This window comes from Triticum urartu, chromosome 6A (genome assembly GCF_056163025.1).
Source record: "Triticum urartu cultivar PI428250 chromosome 6A, HENAU_Tu73, whole genome shotgun sequence".
In the NCBI taxonomy this organism is placed as follows: Eukaryota; Viridiplantae; Streptophyta; class Magnoliopsida; order Poales; family Poaceae; genus Triticum; species Triticum urartu.
Window position 1 is genome coordinate 53,919,194 of NC_141878.1, and position 12,639 is coordinate 53,931,832.

General features: G+C 42.9%; 1 long non-coding RNA gene across 1 annotated transcript; it reads left to right on the plus strand.

Annotated features, from left to right (window-relative positions):
* Positions 1-1,418: 1,418 nt before the first annotated feature.
* On the plus strand, positions 1,419-2,842 carry LOC125534404 (uncharacterized). The gene is made up of 2 exons (XR_007294471.2): positions 1,419-1,837; positions 2,512-2,842. It is a non-coding gene; the product is annotated as an uncharacterized LOC125534404 (long non-coding RNA).
* Positions 2,843-12,639: the final 9,797 nt, after the last annotated feature.

A 12,639-nucleotide genomic window follows, 5' to 3' on the forward strand; every position in this document is an offset into this window, starting at 1 on the left:
GTCCTTCGATTTGTATGTTATGTTGTGTAATGGGTCCTCCTCTCTTTCTCGCAGCATGCCTACTATTCGTCCTCTGCACCAAGCAGCGCTGTGTCGACTACGTCTGGATAGCACCTCATCTCCATCCTCGCCCCCAAGCAGTGTCACCTCACCTCTACTTCCCCGCCTGAGCAGTGACACCTACGGTCTCGGCTTCACCGCCTCCTGTACTTCTCAACCAACGGTGAGATTTCTTTGCTATTTTTATCATTCAGCCATTAGTAATCTTGTAATGGGCACTAATATAGTGTTACAATTTTCTTGTTACGCTCAGTTGTTTCGGATGTAAAAATTATGTTATATAATGTTGAAATTGTGTGATTATTCTCAGGTGTTTGTTTGTGTTTCTTGAAGTCTGATTTACTCAGCAAGGAAGGGATGTGCTACTGTATAATGTTTATCGGGAGCATGGTAGCCTAGTGGCAAAAGCTCCTGTGTATGCAGATGGAAGCAGATAAGTGTCAGGCTCTTCCTACAGGATGTCTATTGGTTCAGTTCTAGTCATAAACAGAGGTGATATAGTTGCTTTTACTTTGCTCAGTTACTTTGATGTCAGCATTTGAGTACTAATCGATCCATTTCTTTCAATAACCATATTATGTAGAATGATACGTTTTCTTCCATATCATGTATAATTGATTCATTTCTTTCCATAACTATATCATGTATAATGATTGATTTATGTTTGTAGCAATGCTACCACAAGCAAGCTTATAAGATGCATTGTTTTGTGTTCTTTGTAGCCACTAGCCAGCTACGACCAAAGGCCACATATTCTGTTTTAAATTGTTTATCAAGTTTTGAGTTGCTAACCACATATGCCACATGGTTAAATGCTCTATCTTTAGGTATCACTTCCTTTTTGTTTTTGCAGTTATGCTTTATCTGATTGGTTCAAAATAATCTGTATTGGCAATAACTCCATGGTTTTAATACGGTTTTAATATAGTATTTTTTCTATTAGTTTTCCATATCTCAAAAATAGGGTAACATGATTTGTTAAATTTTTTCGATAAAAGGGGCCACATGGCCCCCATTTTCATAATGAAAATAGGAGTCTGGATACAACAAATTCAACACCCCACGCATTTTTCTCAGACCTGATGCATCACCTCACCAAACTGAAGAACAACCTACATCCTAGACATATAACCACATCTATAGGATGCCAAGCCACCCACTACTGGGCTAAGAAGCATGGACACGGGGACAGAAAGACGGGGATACGCATACGGGGACACGGGATACGACTTTTTTCAAAAATAGCCATTCGGGGATACGGCAGGATATATAAGTATTTTAAGAAATTAGATGAAAGATTCTTATTTAGTATTGACATATGTTGCCTCATTTTTAGATGTAAGATTGTTTTTCTTTTTTCTTTTGAGGATCACATGGTCACTTTACACGACCCTGCACTCAGAGCCCATGTAGCTCTCCACTCAGAGCCCACATAAGGTCCAATTCTAGGAAACCCTACACAAGTGCTCCTCCAGCTGTTCCCTACCCCGTGCTCCTCTTTCCTCCCTGCCCCAGCCACCAAGAACTGTAGCGAGGAGATGAGACGACCGCTCCTCGCCTGCACCTTCTTGCTAGTCTACGTCTTCCCTTTCAATCCACCCAAATCTTCTTTCTCCCTGCCCGGAGCTTTTTCCTCGCCTGCAACCACCTCGCCTTCTCCTCTCTGCCTGGATCTTCTTCCCTGCTAGCGACCGTCGAGGTTGCCAGCTCGAGCGTGGCATCCGTCGGAGGAGAGCAGCGTTGTGGTCGCTGGAGGCCAGCTCCCGAGTCCCCCAATGTATCCCCACCGTATCTATGCCGTATCCCAATTTGTCTCTCTTTTTTTATCAAGATAAGATGGGATACTGCGGGATTCGCGTATCCCGACGTATCCACGCGTATCCCCGTGTCCCCCCGTACTAGAACGGCAATACGGCAGTTTCTGCCGTATCCATGCTTTGTAGCTACTGGGAGAGTAACAGACTTGTTATTATGTGCCGCTCTTCAGAATTTGCGGGAGATTCTTTTTTGATATTTTAAGGAAATCTCAAAGGATACACTAGCCATTGTCTACTAGTGCTAGATATGACATTTGGCCTGCTTTCCTGAATTAGTTGAGATATGGTCATATTTATCTGCTTCAGTTCAGATAAAGATGTGTTTCATGGGTTCTCTCATCACCTCATATCCAGGTTCTAGGTCCTATTTCATTACCTTTACCACATGGCCATCTTACGGATACGAATCGTAGCCTCTAGTATGTAAACAATACTTGATCTGATTGAAGAAGTCCTCCCGAGTAATATGGTTATTCTAATTATATAATAATGATTGCTTGCTGCGATGAAGTGTTACACATTTAGAAGATTTTTATTTATGCTGATGAGTTAAACTGCAGCATGTCAAAATCTTTGATGTGTCAATTTAAAATCTGAAATAAGAGCCCCATTTTGAGTTTCCGATCTGTTGCAGGTTTCCCAAGGGTACACAAGTTGATGGAGTTGTGGAAGATCTGCAAGCTGCTGGAGGTTTGGAAGACCTACAGTTAATTTGGTCAAGTGATATATGCCTCGTTTGCTGAACCCAGAGACATTGGCAAGTTTTACTATGCTCATTTGGTGGTTGTTTTGGTACATAAGCCATTTTATGTTCATTTTGGTTGTGTCACACATCTAAAACATATGTACAGAACCTATTGTGGCACAACCTCCTTGTATATGGTCGTTTCATACATGTATCTAGAAACATATGTATTTGGTTTGGCATGTGTTATTGAATGAAGTTTAAGGTTGGTTGAAGTGTATGTATGTGCAAGTTCTGTGATCTTTCCTGATTGCTCTAGGAGAATGAATGGATATTAAATCAGGTATATGTTGCTCGATGAATGGATAATAAATTAGGTATATATTGCCTAGAACGGTTTGCTAGTGAAACACAGCGTGGGGCATATTAACTATTGGGTGAACATGTTTTTGCTGGCAGTGAAACTGCTGGTAAGTGTTCATTCTGATGCCATGGCCAATCTGCCGGGAGAAAATGAACTGCCGGCTTATTCATGGGTCGGGGCAGATAAACTGCCGGGAATAGTTTATCTGCCGTGAGAAGTAATCCTCGGCAGCCGTTCTGGTGGCAGTTCTATCTGCCGGGAGAACCAGCGTCCCGGCAGTTTATCTGCCCTCTTAAGTGCTTTCTCCCGGCAGATTGTATGCCATTACATCCATGTTGTGGTGTAGTGATATTGAGTATCAAGATCTATAGAGATAGATCAAGACGCTTGATAAGTTTTTTCAATGAGTACATACCTTGACAAGATTTTGAAGTAGTTCAAAATGGAACAGTCAAAGAAAGAGTTCTTGCCTATGTTACAAGGTGTGAAGTTGAGTAAGAATCGAAACCCGACCACGGCAGAAGATAGAAAGAGAATGAAAGTCATTCCCTATGCCTTGGCCATAGGTTCTATAAAGTATGCCATGCTGTGTACCAGATCTATTGTATACCCTACACTGATTTTGGCAAGGGAGTACAATAGTGATCTAGGAGTAGATCACTGGACAGCGGTCAAAATTATCCTTAGTGGAATAAGGATATGTTTCTCGATTATGGAGGTGACAAAAAGGTTCGTCGTAAAGGGTTACGTCGATGCAAGTTTTGGCACTAATCTAGATGACTCTAAGTCTCAATCTAGATACATATTGAAAGTGGGAACAATTAGCTAGAGTAGCTCCGTGCAGAGCATTGTTGACATAGATATTTGCAAAATACATACGGATCTGAATGTGGCAGACCCGTTGACTAAGATTCTCTCACAAGCAAAACATGATCACACCTTAGTACTCTTTGGGTGTTAATCACATAGCGATGTGAACTAGATTACTGAATCTAGTAAACCCTTTGGGTGTTGGTCACATGGCGATGTGAACTATGGGTGTTAATCACATGATGATGTGAACTATCGATGTTAATCACATGGTGATGTGATCTAGATTATTGACTCTAGTGCAAGTGGGAGACTGAAGGAAATATGCCCTAGAGGCAATAATAAAGTTATTATTTGTTTCCTTATTTCATGATAAATGTTTATTATTCATGCTAGAATTGTATTAACCGGAAACATGATACATGTGTGAATACATAGACAAATAGAGTGTCACTAGTATGCCTCTACTTGACTAGCTCGTTAATCAAAGATGGTTATGTTTCCTAACCATGGACAAAGAGTTGTTATTTGATTAACGGGATCACATCATTAGGTGAATGATCTGATTGACATGACCCATTCCGTTAGCTTAGCACCCGATCGTTTTGTATGTTGCTATTGCTTTCTTCATGACTTATACATGTTCCTATGACTATGAGATTATGCAACTCCCGTTTGCCGGAGGAACACTTTGTGTGCTACCAAACGTCACAACGTAACTGGGTGATTATAAAGGTGATCTACATGTGTCTCAAAAGGTACATGTTGGGTTGACGTATTTCGAGATTAGGATTTGTCACTCCGATTGTCGGAGAGGTATCTCTGGGCCCTCTCGGTAATGCACATCACATAAGCCTTGCAAGCATTGCAACTAATGAGTTAGTTGTGAGATGATGTATTACGGAACGAGAAAAGAGACTTGCCGGTAACGAGATTGAACTAGGTATTGAGATACTGACGATCGAATCTCGGGCAAGTAACATACCGATGACAAAGGGAACAACGTATGTTGTTATGCGGTCTGACCGATAAAGATCTTCGTAGAATATGTAGGAGCCAATATGGGCATCCAGGTCCCGCTATTGGTTATTGACAAGAGAGGTGTCTCGGTCATGTCTACATAGTTCTCGAACCCGTAGGGTCCGCACGCTTAACGTTCGTTGACGATATAGTACTATGAGTTATGTATGTTGGTGACCGAATGTTGTTCGGAGTCCCGGATGAGATCACGGACATAACAAGGAGCTCCGGAATGGTCCGGAGGTAAAGATTCATATATTGGATGATATGGTTAGGCCAAGGGGCAAGCCCACAGGGCTATAAGTCGGTGCAAAAGGAGTTTTGCGGAGGCCAGGGGGCCAAACGCCGGAGACCCTGGCGTCTGGCCCTGGGCCAGACGCCGAGGCCCATGGCGTCTGGGCCAGACGCTAAGGTTTGTGGCGTTTGGTCCTGGAGTCCGAGTGGGACTCTTGCCTTTCGGGCAAAACCGACTTTGAGGAGGCTTTTGCTCCATGTTTCGACCCCAGGGCTCAACATATAAATATAGGGGCAGGGCTAGCACCAAAGACACATCAAGAAACACCAAGCCGTGTGCCGGCAACCCCGTCCCCTCTAGTTTATCCTCCATCATAGTTTTCGTAGTGCTTAGGCGAAGCCCTGCGAAGATTGTTCTTCACCAACACCGTCACCACGCCGTCGTGCTGTCGGAACTCATCTACTACTTCGCCCCTCTTTCTGGATCGAGAAGGCGAGGACGTCACCGAGCCGAACGTGTGCAGAACTCGGAGGTGCCGTGCTTTCGGTACTTGGATCGGTCGGATCGTGAAGACGTACGACTACATCAACCGCGTTGATATAACGCTTCCGCTTTTGGTCTACGAGGGTACGTAGACAACACTCTCCCCTCTCGTTGCTATGCATCACCATGATCTTGCGTGTGCGTAGGAAAATTTTGAAATTACTACGTTCCCCAACAAGAGTCAAGTCCATATTTAGTGCTAAATTTACGAAAAACATCAGTACTCATAAAAGATTTAACACAATCAAACTTAGGTGTTATACCTGACACCTTACCTTCGTTGAGATCCCAATCTTCAGAGTTGCATTTAATTCTCTCCAATAAATTCCATTTGAATTCAATAGTCTTCATCATAAAGGAACCAGTACAAGAAGTATCGAGCATGGAGCGATTGTTGTCAGAAAGCCAAGCATAAATTTTTTGAATAATCATTTCTCTTGAGAGCTCATGATTGGGGCATGAATATAACATTGACTTAAGCCTCCCCCAAGCTTGAGTGATCCTTTCTCCTTCGCGAGGCCAAAAATTATATATATATATATAATTACGATCACGATGAACAAGATGCATAGGATAAAACTTCTGATGGAAATTCCACTTTCAACCGTTTGTAGTCCCATGATCCCATATCATCACATAGCCTATACCATGTCAATGCATCTCCCTTCAAAGATAAAGGGAATACCTTCTTCTTGATAACATCATCGGGCATACCTGCAAGCTTAAATAATCCACAAACTTCATCAACATAGATTAAGTGCAAGTCGGGATGCAATGTTCCATCTCCTGCAAAAGGATTAGCTAGCAGTTTCTCTATCATACCCGAAGGAATTTCGAAGTAAAAGTTTTCAATAGGTTCAGTAGGTTGAGGAGCAACTATTTTCTCTACTGGTCAGGGTGAAGATACCCCAAACAAGCCCCTTAAAGGATTACTTTCCATAGTAACAAGTGACAGTAAATTTCAGCACACTATATAAATTTTTCCTTACCAAATTCCACCTACCAAAGGCGCTTCACTCCCTGGCAACGACACCAGAAAAGAGTCTTGATTACCCACAAGTATAGGGGATCTATCGTAGTCCTTTCGATAAGTAAGAGTGTCAAACCCAACGAGGAGCAGAAGGAAATGATAAGCGGTTTTCAGCAAGGTATTCTCTGCAAGCACTGAAATTATCGGTAACAGATAGTTTTGTGATAACGTAATTTGTAACGAGTAGCAAGTAATAAAAGTAAATAAGGTGCAGCAAGATGGCCTAATCCTTTTTGTAGCAAAGGACAAGCCCATACAATTTCTTATATAGAGAAAAGCGCTCCCAAGGACACATGGGAATTATCGTCAAGCTAGTTTTCATCACGATCAAATGATTCGCGTTTGGTACTTTGATAATTTGATATGTGGGTGGACCGGTGCTTGGGTTCTGTCCTTACTTGGACAAGCATCCCACTTATGATTAACCCCCATTGCAAGAATCCGCAACTACAACAGAAGTATTAAGGGAAACCTAACCATAGCATGAAACATATGGATCCAAATCAGCCCCTTACGAAGCAACGCATAAACTAGGGTTTAAGCTTCTGTCACTCTAGCAACCCATCATCTACTTATTACTTCCCAATGCCTCCCTCTAAGCCCAAACAATGGTGAAGTGTCATGTAGTCGATGTTCACAAGACACCACTAGAGGGATGACAACATACATCTCATCTAAATATCGAACGGATACCAAATTCACATGACTAATAATAGCCAGACTTCTCCCATGTCCTCAGGAACAAACGTAACCACTCACAAATCATATTCACGTTCATAATCACAGGGGTATTAATATGCATAATGGATCTGAACATATGATCATCCACCAAGTAAACCAACTAGCATCAACTACAAGGAGTAATCAACACTACTAGCAACCCACAGGTACCAATCTGAGGTTTGGATACAAAGATTGGATACAAGAGATGAACTAGGGTTTGAGATGAGATGGTGCTTGTGAAGATGTTGATGGAGATTGACCCCATCCCGATGAGAGGATCGTTGGCAATGACGATGGTGATGATTTCCCCCTCTCGGAGGGAAGTGTCCCCGGCAGAAAAGCTCTGCCGGAGCCCTAGATTGGTTCCGCCAGGGTTCTGCCTCGTGGCAGCAGAGTTTCGTCCTGTAAGCTTGCTTATGATTTTTTTCTCGACGAAAGACTCCATATAGCAGAAGATGGGCATCGGAGGGCCACCAGGGTGCCCACGAGGCAGGAGGCCCGCCCAGGGGGTAGGGCACGCCCCCACCCTCGTGGCTGGTGGGTGGCCCCCCTCTGGTACTTCTTGTGCTCAATATTTTTTATATATTCTGGAAATAACTTCTTTGAGGTTTTAGGACTTTTGGAGTTGTGCAGAATAGGTCTCTAATATTTTCTCCTTTTCCAGCCCAGAATCCCTGTTGCCGGCATTCTCCCTCTTCATGTAAACCTTGTAAAATAGGAGGGAATAAGCATAAGTATTGTGACATAATGTGTAATAACAACCCATAATGGAATAAATATTGATATAAAAGCATGATGCAAAATGGACATATCAGAAATCACCAAGATTGAAGGCGGATCCAAATTTCGTTTGTCCTTTGTCCACGAGTTTTTTTTCTATTATGAGCATACAACCTGCAAATCACCGTGTTCAAATTCGGCATTTTCTGGGTTCATTTGCCATATTTAGGGGATTATGTGCATTTCCTAGGCATTACTGCTCATAATTCAAGTTCAAACAATTGATGCATGAAAGGGTCCACAAGAACGGCCTAGAAAACCATGCTCGTGCCACTTAGTAAATTCTCATGCCTTTTACAAGGAATGGACAGATATTTCGATGAAATGTGTGGCAATAGTCAACCACAAATGTCTGTTTGTTGGGTTTTAAACTATAGAAAAAATGAAATAAATGCTTAAAAAACATGACGCCTGGCATAGTGCCATGGTATGACCTCACCATGCCTTGGTAAAAATTTGAGAAGGTTTGGCTTATGTTGTGGTGCACGCCCTTCATAAATCGAGCCATCACCGAGGAAGTTCCATGCTTTCGAAGGGGAAATCCTCAAGATTGAAAGGGAATCCAAATTTTCTTCGTTCTTTTCCCTAGAGTTATTTTCTATGACGAACATACACCCAACAAATCACCGTGTTCAGATTTGGCATTTTTCCGGGCTCATTTACCATATTTAGGGGATTATGTCCATTTTTTAGGCATTTAGTGCATATAAATCCAATCCAACTATAGGTGCACGGGTGTGATGTGAGGGACGTGGATTGCCGTTCGATCACAGCGCATCCAATGGTGCACACGCGCGATCCACTTGGCTGGGGTTCCGGCCAATCATAACGCAACACACAATAGGCTCAGCGCACACTGTTTCCGGAAGCGACGGAGATGAACCGTGTGCGATAATGAACGAGCAAAATTGTAAGGGAAGCCAAATTTCTGTTGTCGTTTGTGGTTGAGCTCTTGAATACCACCGCACTGTACGGCTGCCCGGCCCCTCCGTCCTAGAGCTCTCTCCAGGCATCGTCCATGGCACCGCGACACACAGTAACTGGTAAGGAAGTGATGGCATCCCGCCGCGCCGCATTCCTCGCCGCCTGCGACCGCACACATGGTAAGGAAGCGATGGCATCTCGCCGCGCCGAGTTCATCGCCGCCGGTGGCCAGACAATTACATGGGCGGACTTTCAGGCTGCCTTGGCCGAATGGGTGGTGGATCTAGAGGCGGCCAAAGCCACATAGAAGGAGCGTAAAAGGCAGAAAGCAGTCAACAAAAGAGAGTCCCGCCGCCGCAAGAAAAAAGAGGCCGCACGCCGTGGCGAGGAGAGCTTGGCGGAGATAGAAGCACGGTGGGCTGCCGCCTACAAGGCCGGGAAGGAGAACGCCGGCGTCTGGCCAGCATGCCCCGATGGCAGCATGTGAGAAGTAGTTTAAGTTTGTAGTACTAGAGCAAATTACCAGTAGTACTTTAAGTTTGTAGTATTAATGTACAATGTCGGTAAGAGCATCCTTTGAGGGCTTTGAGCGTTGATTAGCATGTGTGCCTGTGTGCGTTTTTTGCGTTAATCATTAGAAGAGCACAAAACACACGGTTTCTATGCCGTACCCGTCTGTGTTTTTTGCGTTAATGACCCATAAGTTACTTACCTATGCGATATTTCCTAATAAACCAGGCGTACCATTGACCGAAAAAAACAAGTACACATGTACATTTTTTTGGAGACGAGATCTGCCAACTTTCTTTTTTATCGCACACGAGTATTTTACATGCTTCGTCTGCGTTGTGTGTTTCCCCCTCCCAAGTTTCAAATTTCGCACCGAAATTTTCATTAGGCGCGCGATTTCAGAATTTATTTCTCCAACCACATCCCCTTCCCCTCAGTATCCCCCTCCCTCGTGCCTCCCCCTACCTGCATCTCAAACTGCCGCCGCCGCAACCACAGCTTCAACCACATCTATGTTCTGCTCGGATCGAGTCAGGTAACCCACCGATCTCTATCACGTCCCCTGTAACATCCCAAATTTTCAATTTGGAATGTTATACAATAGATCACCATTGCATATCATATTTTATTTGCATTTGGTTGATCCTAGAAAATTCTACGCAACTCAAGGACCCTCGGAGAGAGTTGGGGATTTCGTTATTTTCATATTTGAGTTTTCTCAAATTTTGAAAATAGGATCATTTGATTTTATTTATTTTATATTAAATTATTTCTATTATCAAAATATGAGAGAGGGAATAAAATGACTTTCCCAAAATAAAGAAATATTGAGGATTTAATAAAAAAATAAAATAATATTTTATTTTGGTTCTATTTGCTATTTTATTTGAATTTGGGAAAAATGCGCGTTTTTCAAAATTGCATTTAGGCCCCAAATAAATGTTCATCCTGTGCGGCTTGATTTTAGAAGCTGGGCAAAAGTTATTTCGGGATTTCTGGAGTCCGTTTAGTATTCCTTTTGTTTGTTTTCTGAGCGTAAATTTTTTTTTAAAAAAAGTCCGAACCGACTTCGGGCCGTAACCGGCCAGGACTCCGCCTGGCCGAGGCTTTATATAGCCGCCGCCTCGGGCCGCCCCAGCCACAGCCCAGCCGCACCCGCAAACCCTAGCCGCCGCCTGCCGCCGCCACCGGAGTTCGCCGCCGACGAGGTCGAGCCGCCCCGGTTTTTTTAGAAAACCGTTAGGTTTTCACCGGTTTTTTTCCGGTTTTTTTAGATTCGTTTTTTAGATAGATCGGTTTTTTTCTCGGTTTAGTTAATTAGCGAGCGTTCACTCGTACGTTCGTTTTAATGAATGCGTTCACCGTTTAGAATCAGATAACGAACGTTCGTTCGTTAATCTGTTCGTCGTTTTTTCGTTTTCCCGGATTAAATCCGCGATTTTTCTGATCGCGATTTCTGATCCGATCTTCGTTCTACTATAACTTTTCGCTCGTTTATCGGAATCAGGCGATTCAAGCGCCTGGAGTTTCGTCTCGAAACCCTCTTTCCGTTTAACCAACTCAAACAAGTTTTTGTCTCTGTAAAAATTGCCCTAGATCCAGAATAGTAAATGAAGCCTGTTTCTTTTGCCGTTTGTCTTTCGTTGCTTCGTTCGATTTGGTTCTTTTTGCCAACCGGAGTTCTTAAGTTGAACTTTCTAGTTAGATCTCTTATTTGAGTTTTACCTGTGCATTATTTGAGTACTTATTGTACGCTTGCTTGTTTGCGATAGAGTACCCAGAGTGCGCTGCTTGCTACTTCGAATCGCTAGGTTTCACGGATCATCAGCAAGGCAAGTAACACTTTGATCATATTTACTATTACCCAGTTTTTATTGCATTAGATCAACCCTCACACATTGCATGATTAGGATCTAATTAAATTGTGGGTTTGGGAAGTAGATGAGGTAGTACCTATTACCTGGCTTATTATCAAACCTTTGGGAGCTACTTCTACGTTTGCTTATTATGCCATGCTATGCTAGTAGACGTGGATTGGGTGAGTGTATCCATGACAGATGTGAGATTGTTAAATTAATGGTTTATCTAAGGTGGCAACTTAAATACACATCTGGGTGGATTGAGGCACCTGGGTATTCCAGCGAATGCCTGTTTTCTTTTGGACCGCCACCCAGGCTCAAAGGGATCATGAGATTATTCATACTCGAAACTTCCGTGTGCAGCCACAAGCTACTATGGGCTCTAGCATAGTTGATTAAGTTGTGCGAACTCTTACAGTGGTAGACTAGCAGATGTAGGGGAAAGTAGGTGTAACGTTCTACCCGATCGTAAGGTGCTAGAGCTTCTGAAAGACTATGTCTCGGTCATCCGTTTCTCAAACACCATGTAGTGCGAGAATCCCAACGGAGGAGATCGAGTCTTGTGGGGAAAAGTGCGCAAACATCTGCAAAGTGTATAAACTAATCATGGTTAGTCGTGTCCCCGGTTATGGACATCTTGAGTATCTAGTACTTGGATTATCATGTGAATCTCATCATGTTACTCTTAAATTAATATTGTTAGTTTTTTAAGGTTAATGCTTAATTAGGATTGAGAGGGTGTCTACACTCTCAATGTTTAACAACCACCATGATAGTTAAATAAAATTTATTCCTTTGCAGTAGGGAAAAATTGTCTTTACGCAAAACTGTAACCATAGAGCTTTCCACCAGCCAAATATGCATGTAGTATAGTCTTATTCCTTCATTACTCTCTATGTGTTACATTGCCAGCATATTCCATGCGCTGACCCGTTTCGGGCTGCAACGTTCATGTTGCAGACTTTTCAGACGATGAGTAAGGTGCTTTTAGGTCGTGGTTCTATACTCAGTGATGCCGTTGGAGTTGATGGACTCACTTATCTTCCAAGCCTTCCGCTGTTATCGTTATTAGATGGTCTTAAGACATATTTATTGTAATAAGTTCTCTTTTGAGACACTCGATGTAATAAGTGTGTGATTGCTACTCTTTTATAAATCCTTCAAGTACTGTGTGGTGTCAGCATTACTAATCTAGGGATGACACCTAAGCACAGAGATTGGACCGTTTGAGGTCTAGTCGCTACAAGATGGTATCAGAGCACACGCTGACTGTAGGACA